The sequence below is a fragment of the Alligator sinensis genome, unplaced genomic scaffold (genome assembly GCF_000455745.1).
Source record: "Alligator sinensis unplaced genomic scaffold, ASM45574v1 scaffold141_2, whole genome shotgun sequence".
Lineage (NCBI taxonomy): Eukaryota > Metazoa > Chordata > Crocodylia > Alligatoridae > Alligator > Alligator sinensis.
Window position 1 is genome coordinate 1,052,032 of NW_005842371.1, and position 16,993 is coordinate 1,069,024.

Consider the following 16,993-nt stretch of genomic DNA (forward strand, 5'->3'; position numbering starts at 1 on the left):
ACATGGAGATACATTCAAAAGGAAGTGAGTTTAAGAAGCACCAAAATTAATACTATGTATACACAAGAATAGGAATCTGCATGTAGAAAGGTCTAGCATTAACAGCATCCAGGAAATGTTAATGGGGGAAAAAAAAAAAAAAAGGAATGAAACCACATGTTTCTCCATGCCTCAAACACAATCTAATCTTAGGAACAGTTCTAGTTCCTGATATAATGGAAAATTAAAAAAAAAAAAATCAAAAGTAAATAAAATAACTTTGTTCCCCTCAGCTTAGTTGTTCTTAACATGAAAGGTCTTCTCTAGGTATACTATTTTGAAGAATTTATAGAACCCAGATATTCTTGTGATGGCTGCAACTTAAGCACCCAATTACATTAGAAATCACTATTCTATTAAATGTAATTAATTTTACAGTACCAACTGCAATAGTCCAGCATTTTATATGTATAAAGTCTTGCATATAAAGGCACTTTACATAACAATTTAAATTAGACAGCAAGGTAGATTCATCTCCCTGCCACTGCTGGCAAAGCAATTTTAACAAAGTGGCAATAGTACAAGTTGGTGCAGAATGATGCATTTCACATGAGCAAACTCTTCTCTCATTGATTAGTGAATAAGTAAGCCAATAAACAACCATTCCATGCATTAAATTTCTTCATGCAAAGTCTTAGAAATCACGAGTGGAAATATAAAAGCAAAAATAAAATAGTTACCAACCAGAATGTGAGATAGGAGTTATAATTTCCAGTGCTAGAAATAACATGCATTGCGGGAAACGAGTGTTTTTTCCCCCAGCAAATAGTATTTCTCAGAGCAAGTTGAGTGCTAGTTAAGAACTACACTAGCCGTTCACTGTTGCAAAATGAGTGTGGCAATTCCATCTTACTCCCAAGGTGTGCACTGTTTAACATGGTTACCCTCAGCTAATCAGTAGAGGTGGAGCCCTTGGAATTAGGGCAGTACTCATGTTCAAACGGGTGAAACAGATGCAAATGTGCACAGGAGACATTATTGTATCAGTCTGCATTATACCCACCTCAGTTCTGGGCTGCATCTAATAATTTCCCTTTCTATGAGCAAGACGTTCAGCGTGCATGTCTAACAAACATTTTGGGTGAAAAAAGCAGAGGGAATTATGACTTAACAGTAAATATTTACTTTTCACGGACAGCAAAATCAGTGTTCCTGCAGGTATAGGAGAGACTGATTCCTTTGTGCCCCAAGGGTTTAACACCTGAAGGTCCTACTGCTGCAGCTTGTTCCTAAGGTCATACAGATCCACCTGCTTGAAGGCCCCTATAACTTCAGCAGGTCTCTGCATGAATGCAGCTGTCCTTTTACACGTCTACATCTTCTTGCATGGAGCTTGATATCCGATTGAGCTTTATCACATTCAGACTCATCATAGCTCCTTCACAGCTTTGAAGAAGGAGCAAGGAAAGTGGCAACAATGGCTGACACTGCCTGTGACCTATTAGGTAACAAAAGTTAGGCTATGACATTGCGTTCATATAATGAAAGGAAAAACACCTGATGGGCATATTGCATGAAAAGCCCAATCACTGTTAATTAAAGAGGGCACAAGGAGCAATTAACTAAGCCCTAGTAAGAAACTCACACTTTTAGCAGGAAAGGGGCTGTTGGGATTTTTCATAGGAAAAATGCATCAGTTTAAACATCGTACATCTAAGGAGGCTTCAATCTGAACAGATGTGCAATTCTACCCTGGTTTTCTTGCCCTTTTCTGAATTTCACTTATCCCAGGCAGGTAATTAACTGCTGTTCAAATAAATCTGCCATGGAGCCAGCTGACTAGATGAAGAGGGTATGCAGAAGCTGCATGAATTTCAATTCCATTACTAATACCACAGTTCAGGTCAGGCATTAATCGTAGCAGCATACTGAGTACATTTCCCGATTAAGCCGATATACCAGGGATATTGCCTTTTTTCTTAGAAAAAGCTGAAACCCACAGTGAGGCAATGAGCAATATCTTAATAGCCAAGTCACTACTTTTGGTTCAGACTAATGCCTAATTCTGCACAATTTCACTATGTAGATAACACATAGACAAAAGTCACACATTGTCCTGAATGTTTCACAGAAAACAGACACAGTAAAAAATAGTTTGAGGGAGATGGCAAGCTTCTTGCTTTCTAAGGAAAGTCTCTACTGTTGACCGAATAAGAAACTCTGCTATGTCAGGTAACTCTGATAACTGGAATTAACTATCCCATTTCAACAACCAGAAAATGCTTTGGATCACTCTACTTACTCCAGAATACCTAGGTCCTCAAGCCTCAAATTCCTTTTCTTTTCTTTTCTTTTTTTTTCAGACAAAAACATAAACATTAGAAATGGACTAAGTTTTAGCTAGGTCATCCACATTTGCCAAACAGAATATTGTCTTTGTGGTGTCAACCTACTTGTACTGAGGCAGCAGAAGCCTGCCTTTTTGGCGGATGTCACAAATTAGCCATGCATTCTCCCCAAGTGACACACTGATGCCCTTCCCCTGAACAATCTGCTATTGTGCTGCCTGCTCCCTCCCCAGTCTGCCATGTGCCACACACAGAGGGTGCCCGCACAGCAGGTTGGCCACCTCCACTTTAGGGTATGGCTGTAAGGAGTTATGCAACACAGGAATATGTGCTGTTGCATCCAGACTCTTCCACTTCTCCTGATGTTCCTTTCTCCATTCTCTCCTCTGTCTCAAAGAACACTGAGCATTGCTATCTTTTTATATACTTCCTCAAACACACCCTGTATTACTGATTCTACCTTTTGGGGCTTCAGTCTCTTCTCCTAGTAATTTTTGCTTCTAATTAAGTGAAATGACGTCAACAGGAGCGAGTAAGAGAACGTGTCTGTGCCTTAGGGTTTAAGATGGTCTCACAGGAGACACATAGATTCAGGGCCTCCCAAGCAGAGAATGGATTTGGAACCAGGTTTCCCATGGATTAGGATTTGCATCACTTAACTGCTTAATAAAAGGAGACAGCTCTCCCTTCTGCTCAGTGTTGGTGAGAAAAGGCTGATTCAGGCACATAGCTCAAAGATTGTTCCCTCCTCTGTCTTAACCACAACCCACAAATTAACGTTTGCAAAAATCAGTAGCCACTTTTGGAATTATTGGCCTGAGGCAAGAGCTCAGGCAGCAATTAAAAGCCCAACTCCTCTTGGTTTGCAATTATGGACCTAAATTAAAACTCCATGCAGAGTCACAGGAAAAGAAAAAGCCTTAGCCCATATTTAGAACTGAACTTGAGCTGAACCTTTTTCTGAGAATACATGCTTTGGCATTTCTAATTTCCACCAGGGACTGGAGCTGGAGGTGACAGCATGTTAACAAAAGAGCTATTCCTATGGTACTTCCAGCTGAGATGCCAAGTGGAAACACTGTCATCTGATAAGAAAGCCTGTTCTCATGGTTTTTTTCTCCAAGCTGGAACTAAACTCCAGGACTCTAAGCCTTTCACTAATCCTCACAGCCCTTCATCATTTATTTTTAAATATACAATTGGAAATCATACGTAATCTATAAAACCTGTTTCCTCATGGAAACAATTGGCTAAAGTGAGAAGACTAACAGACTCTTAGTGCTTACAGGGTATAGCAGATTGCTGCCTCAGGGCCTTTTCAATCAGGCTTTTGCCCTTTTTCCCAAGCATCTATCAGTAAGCCTCAATAGTATACAGCCTTTAAACCTGCTGTTTTTTGCTGTCTGGATCACATGCAGTCTTTTATCTCTCTCTCTCTCTCTCTCTCTCTCACACTCACACACACACACACACACACACAAACCTTATTGGATTTGGTGCTGGGATAGGTCTACTGTGGCCTCAGCCATCCTTTCCCAGATCATCTGCCTCTGGTGCTCCTTCCCCACTAATTCTGCATGCTAAGGTTTTTGATTCCCAATGAACCATACCCTCATTAATCTTCCCACAGCTGCAGCCCTTCAGTTTAGCTAGCTGCCTTCCCTTAAGGGAAATATATCACATTTGCTACATTCCCTCAAGAGTGAAGTTGGAGATTCACTCTTCCACACTTAATGCTTCTTCTCCTTCATATGTGCAGTCCCAGGTTGATAGCAGACCTCAAATGCATACATCTGCAAAGCCAGGTGTGAATGCATGAGCCTGGACTTAGTGTCCCACATTGCCTTCAGCCAGGTTACAGGTGCATGATCCATCACCAGTGTGAAGGTGGCTCCTAGGAGATAGTAGCAGAGGGCCTTGCTTTATGGTGAGGCATTCTTTTTCAGTAACTGAATACTTCTGCTCTCAGGGTAGGGGCTCAGGATTGGGTGTTTACCATCCTCAAAGTTCTGTGAAAGAGCTCTAAGATCTTTCTCTGAGACATTCATCTGGATGAAGAACTAGTGTTCAACAACTGGGCTGCACAATACGGATGCCAGGCATAATTTCGTTTTAATTTCTCCAAATGTTTCTTTGCAAACCAGGGTCCACTGTACCACCCAGTTTGTTCCACAGTTTGTCAGTCAGAGGGACAGTTATAATGGAGAAGCATGGAATAAATTATCAATAATAGCTAGTTAGTTCAAAAAAGGATTTCAACTGTACAGAGGCTATTAAGGCCCTCACCTTGTCAATAAGGGGTGTGAACTCCCCATTGTCCAAAGTGTAGCCTAAATATTTTGCCTCTGCATAGCCAAGTCTGCATCTTGTTGGGTTGGCCGTAAGGCTTGCAGTTCAAAGCGATTGTAGTACTACCCTGACTTGCTGGAGATGTTCCCCTAGGTGCTCATGAATAACTTAAGTCATCTATATATGCAGCAGTGTATTCACAATGTGGCTGTAGCATTTTATCCATTAGCCTTGGGAAGGTGGCTAGGGCAACATGAAGTTCAAAAGGGAGGGTCTGGAACCCATGGTGTTACAAATGCCAACAGCTCCCAGGACTCTGGCATTAAGGGAATCTGCTAGTACCCCTTTGTTAAATCTAATATAGTTATACCCTTCCCCACCCACTAAACCTTCCCCTCTAATTTGTCAATGTGAGGCATGAGGTAAATGTCATATTTTGAAAACTAAATGTGGTATCAAAAGTCTATACAGAACCGGAGTGTAATGTCCAGTTTGGCCACTGGATGATGGGGCTACTCCTCTCCCTAGAGGAGTCCTAAATCACTCTCATCTCCTTTCACAAAGTTTCCTGCAATTGCTCAGGAATCCTGAAAATCCCCTTCTGTATTGGGCATCCAGGCTTCAACACAATACAGTGGGCAATTAAGAGGGTCCTCCCAGGTTTAGCCATGAAGATGTCTGTGAAGTCCTCTGTTAGTGTCCTGGACTGCACTTGCTGAGTGTCAGACAGATTTTTGCCCAGGGTAACTGTGACGGGTATTCTGGGAGCTTCCTGAACTTTTTTTGGCTTGCCTGGAAAATATGTAGCTGGGCCTCCTTCCAAAAACTTACCCGCCATGTCTTGATGGGGAGAATATAGAAAATTATAAACAAAAGAAAGGTCACTAGTGTATAAACCAAGGTCAATGACATATCTGTGATTATTATAGCAGTACTCACACTACAAAAGGGTTCACTTAGAACCAAAGTAGGTTGTATTTAAAGTCACTTTGATAAATATGCTGGCTATTACATAGTCCATTTTAAAGTCAAGTCTTCTATAAATTCCTCACAGCTTCTAGACTTCTTACATCTGGATCAATTGATGCCTTGTATTTAAAGATGAGAACTCGCCCAGCTCTCATTGGTAAGTCTTCTCCACTCGTATCCGAGCAGTGTCTCACTCTCTCAATATTTTAGTGAAGTTCTGCGCCTCACTGTAGATTTCAGCAACCGCACTTGACCGCTTCTTTACTCTCTGTCCCTTTCTGGGGGGGACGGAGAGCAAACTTTTGCTGCTGGCAGTTTTTTAGTTGTTTCTTCCCTTCATTCATTTCTGGTTCTCACTTTCTTTCTTTTGTTCCAGGTGTGGGAGTTTTCAGACTGAGCGGTGCTGCCTGATGACATCATCTCCGTGCGCTCAGTCCCCCGGACTCCAGATGAGTAAGTGCTGTAAATACCTCTGTAACAGGGTTGGAGCTAGTCTCCCTGTTACAGTAACCATGCCATTTGGGTTTTGAGGACTATCCCCGTTTTCTGTCATTAGACATACGGAAACCTGGAGGCTTTCTCGAGCCCTCCATGTTGTCAAGATGTTCACATGGTAAAACTGGGTTCCCCATCACCTCCCTGCCAGGCAAACTTTGTAATCTACTTCACCAACTTGCCTCATGACCTCATAGGGCCCCTGCCACTTGGCCAATGGCTTGCTCTCTGCCCATGAGAGTAATAATAGTACCTGGTCTCCAGGTTGATGCGCTTGGAGTTAGGCATTTCTATTGTATGCTGTTCCTGGGCCTCTTCTATGTTCCAGAGATTCTGTTGTGGAAATGTTCCTACCCGGTCCAGCTGTTCCTGGAGTTGAAGAATATACTGGACAGTGTTTTGTGCCTGCAGGCTCTGTTTGCCAGACCTCCTGGGCAAGGTCTAGTATCCCCCTGAATTGTCTCCCATACAATAATTTGAACAGGAGCCTGTTGAGGACTAGGGAACTTCTCAAATTGGAAATATGGTAACAACATATCCCACTTCGGGGTTCCGCCCCCCAATTTTTTTAATGTCTCCTTTAGAGTCCAATTAAACTGTTCCACTAGCCCATTCATCTGTGGGTGGTAGACTAAAGTTCAAACTAAATGAACTCACAGGAGAGACTACAAATCCTGTAGCAGTGACATGAATACAGTGCCTTGGTCTGTGAGTATTTCCTGTGGCAGTCCTGCTGGGGAGAATATCTTTAACAATTCAGTTGCCACTGTCTGGCATGAGGTATTATGAATAGCTACCGCCTCCAGATAGAGGGTCACATAATCTACCAGGACCATGATGAAATGGCACCCACTTTGGATTCTACTGCCACTTTAGTTCTACTGCCACACATTCAGAAGGGGTTCTGATTACTAGGGGGGCCCAATACCTGGGATGTGGGGCCACCAACTGACAATATGGACAGGATTGGCAGTACCTCTTAATTTCTTCATAGATCCCAGGCCAGAAGAACTGGGTAAAAACCCTCTCCTGGGTTTTCTCTACTCCCAGGTGGGCCATCCAGGGTACATCATGTGCTAATTTTAGAACTTGATTTCAGTGCAACTTGGACAACCAACAACTGAGGTTTCTGGGTCCCAATAACCTAGTCCTTAATGACCCTCACTAGGACCTCTTCATGTAGCTCAAAATGGGAATTCTGAGCATCTAGGCATTGGCCCACTATTTTTCCATTCACTCTGGCTAGCTGACCATAGAGAGGAGCAAATACAGGGTATACTCTCTGACTCCAAACACAATCGGGTCGGAGTCTGAGAGGCACTCTCTCCCAAATGGAGATTGTTTCCACAGAAGCCTACATCTGCAACATTTTCCTTGGGTCTACGAAACTCACATTGGACCCCAACTCCCTTTCTGGACCTCTTACCTGGCTACCTCTCTGGTGCATGGGCTTCTCTTTGGGTCCTCTGGAATTCTTAGCATGGGAGGGGTCCAAAGACAATGGGATCAAAGAGGAATATGTCCCCAAGTCAGTCCTAGAGAGGAGCTTGGTTAGCAGGCCCCAGTCCTGACCCACTACAACCAGGTGGAAAAGATGGTGAGCCATTGCTGCTATCAACTCAGTCATCTAGGCCCCAATCATCAACTGCATCTTGGTGATAGCATGGGGCTGAGTATACCCATGTATACAAGTCACATAGACATGTTCTGGGACTGAACATTGGGCAGGGTTCCCCAGCTATTCCTGTACAAATGTTTGGGTTTAACTTGAATTCACAAGGCCAGAACTTGGACATCTCCTACCCAGATGTGGAGTATATATGCTGTTCACCTGGGAAATTCTCCTGGGACATCTGAGACCCCAGATTGAACATAATTGCCTTCTTATAGACTGTAACCTCAGCACCAATGCCCAGGCTAGCCACATGAGAAACAGACGGAGGGTTCCCCTGGCTTCTGATCTACTACTCCCTATCAGTGGCAATCACCTCCTGCCTTCAGTTCCATGGCCCAAAGTTCCTGAGCTCACTCCTGTCATTTAGAGAGCAAGGCCATGCTCCAGGTCCAGGTATCCTTTCCAGAGCTCACATGCCACCCGCACCTTTCCCCATTTGAAGTTTATAGTTTGGTAGGCCCGCCCCTTTAGCCCAGGTACAGTCTTTCCATATTCCAGTTCAGTCTCTCAAAAAACCTCAACAAGGTATATTACCTCTTTTATGTTCCTTGATTCTCAGGTCCCTACCTGCAGGATTTGGCTAAATTTTTCTAATGTCACCAGTTCCACTATTTTCTCAGCAGAGTTAGTCTCCAGTTCCAACTACCAGTTGCACAGATCCTTAAGGCAACCACTGCCCTAAGCCAAAGTTGGAGTCAAATTGTCATCCTTGGAACTGCCACCTGTAGACCTCTTCCATTAGCCCCACACAGTCAAAAATGACCAACTGCCATATGTCATAGATGCATGCAGCCTTGGTTCCCAGGACCCAATAGGCTGCCTGGGCCTCCCCAGTTGGACAGGGAGCTAACTTAATAGCCCAGAGATCACAAGAGCACTGATACACCTCAGCCATCTGCTCAAATGTTTCTAGAAGGTTTGCTTCTCCTCCACATCCCCCACTGGTTCTGCCTGCTGGGGTTTTTTGATTCCCAGTGAGCCAGGACCGCATTAACCTTCCCACAGCTGCAGCCCTTCAGTTCCTTAAGGCAGGGGCAGGCAATTATTTCAGACGGAGGGCCGCTTACTGAGTTTTAACAAGCTGTCAAGGGATGCATTGGTAGCCCTGCCCCTTGAAAGATGCCCTGCCCCTGGTTGCCATCTTGTGACTGGATGTCCCACCCCCTAACCCCTGACCTTTGCCACCAGAAGTACCTCCCCTCACCCCAGGAAATACTCCTTTTGGCAAGAGGTTTTACCATCTCGGAACAAGAAAAATACCAAATTATATTCTAAAAAATGAACATCTACAGCATGCATTAATTTGGTTTAAAAAATATTTTTGTCCTTATTTACTTGTGTTTGTGTAGCATACATAGAGGTGATTGGGGGTGGAGCTGGGTGCCTGAGGTGTGTGAGAGGATGTAGGGAGTCTCAAAAGGGATTCACCATTTTCATTCAGTTGTGATCCTATTACACCTGGTAAAACACATACATCTGTGCAAGATCCCAACATTTATTTTGCAGAAGATCAATATGTAGCAAGGAGGAGCTGTCCAACATACTTCAGTATTCTACTGCTTAGGGCACCTGTCAAGGAAGTGGAAGCACTTTACACATTACATGCCCAAATGTCATTCACCCAACCACATAAGTGCTGTTCTTAACACTTACTCTTAAACACTTGCATAAGTTTCCACATGGCTATGGAGAATGAATAAGTAGACTACATTCTGGCCAGTTAGGTACACGGCTGCATACATGCTTACCTGTGTAAGTGTAAGACTCAAAAATGTAGTTGGGAAAAGTCCTAGAGGATGTCAGATGCTAAAGGACAGCTATCCTTTGTTATAACCTACTTGTGGTTAGGGCTCTTGCATTAGAGGCAGGAGATTCAGCTTTCAACCCCCTCTTTGAGCCTGGATCTCTCCACCTACCCAGCACAATGAGACTATAGATTAGACATTATCCAGTCTTCCTTTAGAATCAGGCCACCTAGACAGCAAAGAGTGGGAGATATGCAGTGTGTGTCTAGCGTATTCCAAATATAAGTGCCAAGCAGATTGTTTAGGTGGCTGGGTAACTGCCATATGGGAATGTAAAATGGAATAGGTTGCCGCTAAAGTTCAATTTGGGCCTGTGTCAATCATTAAACAGCTTTCATCAGTATCTTCCTCACTGTGTGAACAGCACTGTCAGGTTCTGGGGATTGTAGAGGATAAGTTTGGAAATGTAAAATACACAGGTAGTCTATGGTCTTGCTCAGGTGTTATATCTGCTTGCATTCTTAGAAATGTTTGCTTTAAAATATACCAGACTGGGTCACTTCACACTGCTGTTCAGTTACTTTTTTGTTCAATTCATAATGGGCTTTCAAAAACATTGTCCTGTACATATATAGGTAAAGTCTCTCCTTCCTTGGGTCCAAGGACATAAGAAGAACACGCTCTCCTCATTTACAGTAATACAAATCAAGCGTAGCTCCACTGGACTCCTTGACATAACAGTACTATAAAAGCTACATAGAAGACTAAGCCAGCTAACTGCCTTTCTACACAAGACAGAGAAGATTCAGATTTCAAAAGGTAATTCCTTTCAGGCTCCAGTTGGGTTTGTATTACAGACATCTCCAAAGTTGGAGTGTGTTTGAATCCATCAGCTTGCTTCAGGCTTGTCTCTGCTAATGAAGTTTTATGTCAAAGAGACTGAGCTTCCCTTCAAATGCCATATAACAAGGGTGGCCAAATTTCCTAACACAGGATCAACACCTAACTGTCACTCAACACTGCTCTTCATGAAAAGCATTATAATGTAATCATGAGTCAAATTACACCCTACTCATTTTGATGGAACTGTACACAAAATAACTCAGTCGTGTTGGGCCAGGAAACATACCTGCATTTCTTCAGCCCAAATGAAAAGAGCACCCAAGAGAATGAGATAGACAAGAACAACAGCTTTGCTGGCTGCTCCACAATCCCTGTAAGCTGGCAGAAGCACCTGTATAAGATCTTTTTTGTTAGAATTTGGAGGTCATAACCAGGACTATTAGGGAGGTAGCAAAGTAATAAATGCCCAGTGTAATTGGTCAAATTCTACCCTCCTTCACTCTCCCAATTTCTCCTTTACTCCCTAAATTTTCCAGCCCTTAAGCACAGTTTGTAATTCCACTACCAATGCAATATGGATGGACAAAAGTGCAGGCAGGCAGTTCTATGCCCAGGGCAGCCATGCAATGCCCAGACCAGCGCTGTCTGCCATGGTGCTGATCACAGCAATACAATCAGCCACTTCTGTGGTCAGGGCGATTTTAAAGTTCCCCACAAAAGGTGTTGCCTGGGGGTAGCAAGTGCTCATCCCAAGGGCGGTCATGATGCTCCTTGGTGATGGCTCAGACCTTGCCAACCTGGCTCCCTTTGGGGCCCTCTTGCCTTTACTTTCCCATCATGCCTTGATGTTATTAACTTCTGATGAAAGGGAGGCTGCCCCCAGGCTTCCCAAACCTGATCTTACTCTAATGACCACAGCTACCCATGGTCATTGCCTTAAGGGATAATTTCATGGGCTCCATCCTCCCCAGTACCGACTCCCATGTCTTGCAGATGATCTGCTAACACATGCCTGGGCTATGGTCTCTTTAGTCCCCTTGGTCTCCAGCTGCGATCCTGTTGTTTGGTCCTCCTAGACCCTGGCCCTGGTCCTAGGCCAGTTGAGATCTCCAGGATCCCTGGCCCTGGCAGTCTCCAGCTGTGGTTCCTGACCTTCAGTCCTGTTCTTAGGACAGCAAGACCTTTGGGCTCCCAGGCCCTGCTGACAACTTGCCCCCCTAGGCTCTGAATTACAGGCTCCCTGGCACTGCTGACACCAGCCCCACCTAGGCTCCCACTTCAGGCCTCCTAGCATGGCTGACACTTTCCCCCCTTCCTGGGCTACAGGATCCTTGGTCCCCTCAGTCTCTGGCAGTGACCCCCAGCCTTTGGCCCCTCTCTGACCCTGCTCCTAGACAAGTTGAAATCTCTGGGCACCCAGGCCCTGGAAATCTCCAGTTGTGGTCCCTGACCTTCAGTCTCCCTAGACTCTGGCCAGTCTCTAAGGTCCTGGCAATCTCCATCACTGGTTCCTGACCTTCAGTCCACCTCTGGGCCCTGGCTCCGCTGCTGGGCCAGTGAGACCTTTGGACTCCCTTAGCCTTGCTGATACTCACTCCTCCTGGGCTCAGGCTCTCTCCCTCTGGGCCCCAGGTCTCTCTCTTCCAAGGCCTGGCTCTGCCACTTACCCAGCTCCAATTTTAATCCAGGAGCCCTGCTGCAGCCCCATTACAGGGAGGTCCTCTCCCTGTGGCACGGTCAGAAGAAGACTTCCTGACCATCTCACGCCCCAGGCTTATATGCCTCAAGCCCAGCCCCCTTCTGGTCAACTGACTCCCTAATCAGCCCCTGCCACACCACCAAGCACCCTGTCACACTGGGGCACCACCTACCCTGCCCCTGAGTTATACTTCTGTATTCAGCAGTGTAAGCACCCACAAAGCTATAGAGCATGCTCAGTAACTACACACTGGTCAGGCAGGTATGTAGCTGTACCCTATGATCCTTCATGCACCAGATGTACTTGCAGCTAATACCCAAATAAACAAAAAAGTAGGAATTATTTGACTAATATGCAGGACTACCCAAAAAGAATTAGAGACCTGTGGATACATTTAAACTGGCTTTCATTGCAAGGAGAATATTCATATTACGCCAAAGGTGTCTGGAAAAATGTTCCTGAAAGACATTTAAGAACTGTATGCACCTACCATTTAAATAATTTTCAGGGAAAAAAAAATATTTCAGATGTTTGCTGTTACAAAATTTCTCTAAATAAAATCCAAATATATTCTGTGTTGGCAATGTTCCCATTTGCAACTGGCCTCCAGCTACTTATATTCTATATTTATTTTTGTGTTACTGACCACTTACATAAGATGCCTTTGCAATGGCTCTGTACACTAGATACTTTACAGAAAGCATTTTCAGTATGCCTCCCTTTGGATTCTTTTTTACATATGATTCTTGCATGCAAACAGGATTTCTGAGAGCTCATCAGCTCCAGCTGGTTATTTTCCACTTGACGTCAATAATTCTTTATTCAGCCATTTATTATAATTCTTTCACAGCAGCCAATGGTGATGTCACCAAGAGAGGGTTATAATTGCAGGTGGAAAATAAATAGGAGATCAAAAATGCTTTCAAGTAACAAAAATCCTCCATTTAGGCAAGAGTCCTCAGTAAAATAAAATGCAATGAGACATACAGAATAAGCTAAGCTAAATTACATACTAATCTTCAAACTTTCTTAGGAGTTATCAGCAGCTTTTCAGCAAATCAAACTCTGGAAATTGCAACTGCAAGACCATTAGGCAGCCATACAGGAATAATTTCTTCCCTTAATTAAATCAGATTTACCAAATATTTGGCCTCCTGTTAGATTGTAATATATTTGCATCTAATGTTGCCAATTTAGAATATTTCAGTTATAAATAGAAAGGAAATGTGGCATAAATTAGCACTGGTATGACAGACTAAAATGTATTCCCTATAAGTGCTAAACCACTTCCTTGTCAAAGCCAAATTAAGTTGCACTCCGCACAATTAGGAGCCTGAAGACTTTCTGAGGTAAGAATGTGTTTATGTTGTTGGGCAACGTTAGTTTCCTAGCATTTCTGAATTGTGAGATGTGTTGTCCAAATTCCTGCTCATGTAAACTCTCAGTGATCTTCAGCCAGGGAAAGAATCAAGTTGGGTGATTTAATGTGGCACCTGCTCTGGGGTTTTCTGAACAGCTAGAGCCAAAAAGCAGTCCATATTTAGGTGGCAAGGCTTGTACTTAGCACATACTGTATTTTACAGTGGATTTCCTAAGAAGATGGTAAGGGCAATGCTATCCTGGAATTCCTAAGTGTTGTCTTTCAAACGTCAAATGTGAACCTTTTTTCACCTGCCTTATTTCTATGCTAAGGGACGCTTGCACGGGAATGCCGCTGCTAGTGAGATAATTGTTATACAACTTCTGAAAGTTATTAATGGGAATGTAGGTCCCTTGGGAACTGGAAAGTAAAAGAAACTATTAATTAGGTAACACTGAGCTGCCAGTTCAGTTTTGAAAGTACCGGATATTCATTATTGTGGATTTTTCTTACAATTTCTATCAGTAAAATTACAGGAAAGGAGTGTGGGTGGTATAATATTGGCACTCTCATATGAAAAGACATCTCCCAGCTACAGAAACAACCCTGGAAAAGCACAGAGTTTCAATTCAGATCTTAAGACATAGTTTAATTGGAAAAAAAGGTAAAAGTGGACTGGATTCCATTCTACACAAATGTGCATTTGGAAAAATTCCACTGATTTCAGTCACAGGTGATATAACAGATAACCTAAGCATATAGATAAACCTACATTGCTCTCTGCTTTATAAGGGAAGGGAAAGCTGCAGCTGAGGAGAGCATGGCGGCTATTATGTATGCTGTAACTGTTATATCTGCATGATCCGATAGACATGAATGAGCTAAATTGCCTTAATTTGACCCTGCATGAAGCAAGGTTAAAGCTGGAACAGTTCTGTTACATTTTTATCAAATCAGAAGCATGCAGACCTAACAGTTGGATTGTAACAGATTGTACTGGTATCATTTGATAGCCATATAATGTTTATGTTTGTCCATACCCTGGCACATCTTTTCCATTTCTGACTTTTGCAATTCTTGACACGTGTTGTCCTATTTTGCCATATTCACTGGAAAGCCGGGTTATTCGTGTTCATAAGTGTATATTGCTCTCCACAATTTAAAGAACTTTAAAATAAAACACTGAACCACGTTCCAATCCCTGGTGTGACCAGGATAATAAACCCAAAGTTTCCGAAACACTTCTCTGATGTCCCAATTTTCACCTGGGAGTGTCGCATACTTTTGATGAAGCAGCAGCCCACTATTTTTAGGGTACGCATGACAAGCAGCAGCACGCAGAAAAGAGAATGACGATATTTCCTGTCAGCTACTTGGCTACGTACACCCAAGTTCCCTATCCAGAGGACAAGACAGCAGATGGTCTTCAAAGGAATGAAAGGATGCAGTCCTGAGGCTTGTTTGTCTCTCTCTCGTATATTTTTACATCAGGAGGGAATGTTCTGGACTCAGTTAGTTGCTCTCATGTATTAGCTGTTTGTTGGCTCCCCTGATGAATTCACTGCCATTCCCTGTCTGAGGGTTCAGTTCTCATATGTACCGATTCTGAGCTACCTGCAACAGTGGGGAGAAAAAGGCAAAGCTCGTCTTGATGTCTTCTAAGGAAACCATATCGTTATTTGTACCACTTTGAACGGTTCCCCAGGGACTGCACTGCTAACTTGGAATGACCCTCACCCGCTGCCTTTCCAACATGACCCTGTGACATGAAGCTGTGGACTAAGAGAAGCTGGTGGAAAGTAAGCTACACAGGCCTGATGCTAGTCCAGAACTCCTCTACACGAAGAAAATCCTCAGTTGAGTCTTAATGCAAGTTAAGACCAGCAGCACAAAGACACCCTTTTGTACCCACACATGCTGTTGATCAGAAAGCCATTGCAACAAACAAACCAATTTCATCTTCATCAGATGCTAGAACTAAGTTATCAACATGCAGAGGATCTCTGGTCCAAAAAGATTTTAGTGCCCATATGTTAGTAAGGGACACACTGTGCTATCGTTCTGGATTAGATAAGGAGTAGATGAGAGTGAAATATGTCCATTGTGTCCTCACTAGCAAGTGGGCGGTTGCCTCCCACATATGAATCAGTGCCACGTTTGCTCACAGCAGTGCCTGTTAACTACAATGAGCATGTCTAATGGCACCAATCAACCAATGTGGAGCCACTTCTAGATATTAATTTCTGACGGACTAATTTAGAATCTTCTCTTCTGTCTCCTGAGCTCTCGCTCATACACAGGCAACACCCTACAGCACAAGGCAGGGGAAAACAGATCAACAAACAAACAAACAAAAAACACTGCAGCATAAAAGGGAAAAAAATACAAATCAACAAACAGAATGGCCAGAGCTAAGGAAGAATAAAAACAAGATGAAAACATGGTAAAGACCCCATGCTGGCAAAGCACACTCTGAGTCATACTTGCTGGTTGTAAATGTCATGCATTAAGTTGGGGGGGGGGGGGAATTAAATTCATGCCCCTTTTTTTTTGGGATTAAGTTGGGGGGGGGGGGGAATTAAATTCAGTCTCCATTTTGTTTTTGTTGCTTTTATATTAACAACCCTGCTCTTCATCAGCTCCAGTGCTCAGCAGCTGATCACTCTTGGTTTGGCTAGAGCCATATGATAGTTTTGCTGAATAGCTGCAAACATGCTCTCTGCTGGGTACTAATAACCAGCACATTAGGCTGCTTGGTGAACTGTGGCAGGCAAACAGAAATGCTTTCAACGGATTCTGATTTCAGCAAAGCAGCAGATTTTTTTCCCCACTCTGCTTGATACCAGAGTTCTTAAAATAGTGCTTTGAGTTTTCTCATTACCCATTTTGGAACCCAGATGTAGGAAGCAAGCCAGCGCAGCTGGTCGAGGTTGGCTACATCTCACATGTAGATAGTTTTGTGGTTACACGGCCTTCAATGTTGTTATTATTATTCTGGAAATTTTTGGATGGAATGCTTAAGCTTGTGAAGGTTAAAGGAACTAGCAACAATGTAAACTAAAGGCCTCTCCCCCTTCAGTCTCATTTTCAACAACAGACCAACAAATAACAGCACACTGTGCAGTGCATATTCTGCAGCCACTCCTGCACTCTTTTTAGGGTTATGGGTGTTGAAAGCTGCTTAGTTCCAAGCACACATTGATCCTTGTGCTGAGTTACTACAGCAGTAGCCTGTGGTGCTGAGATGCGGGCTCATCTCCATTCTAAATGAGATATTAAATTAGCAGCCTCATCATGCGCAGGACCACACTTTATTTAAAACCCAAGAAGGACAGAACCTACAGAGTAGCATTGCCTTGGTTTCCAGGGGGCTAGAATGTATACTGAATAGTGAAAAGATGTTCAGCTTCAATAGTTAGCTTTTTGTTGTAACCATTTGGTTGGCATAGGGTTGTCCCCTGTTAGACAGCAGATTTGTTCCTCTTGAGGTCTGTAGAAGTTCTCATTTCCTCAGCCACCGCTTACTTGCATCTAAATAGCTTCCTTTAGAGACTTGGGGCACTTACGCAAGTTAATTTTTTTGCACGATTG

At 43.4% G+C, this 16,993-nt stretch overlaps 1 long non-coding RNA gene across 2 annotated transcripts in view; it reads right to left on the reverse strand.

Annotated features, from left to right (window-relative positions):
- Nucleotides 1–12,935: 12,935 nt before the first annotated feature.
- Nucleotides 12,936–16,993, reverse strand: part of LOC102386442 — a 99,913-nt gene continuing 95,855 nt past the window's right edge. For both annotated transcript variants that reach the window (XR_324517.1, XR_324518.1), the window contains one exon: nucleotides 12,936–15,016. This is a non-coding gene — a long non-coding RNA (uncharacterized LOC102386442). The remainder of the gene's footprint in view (nucleotides 15,017–16,993) is intronic.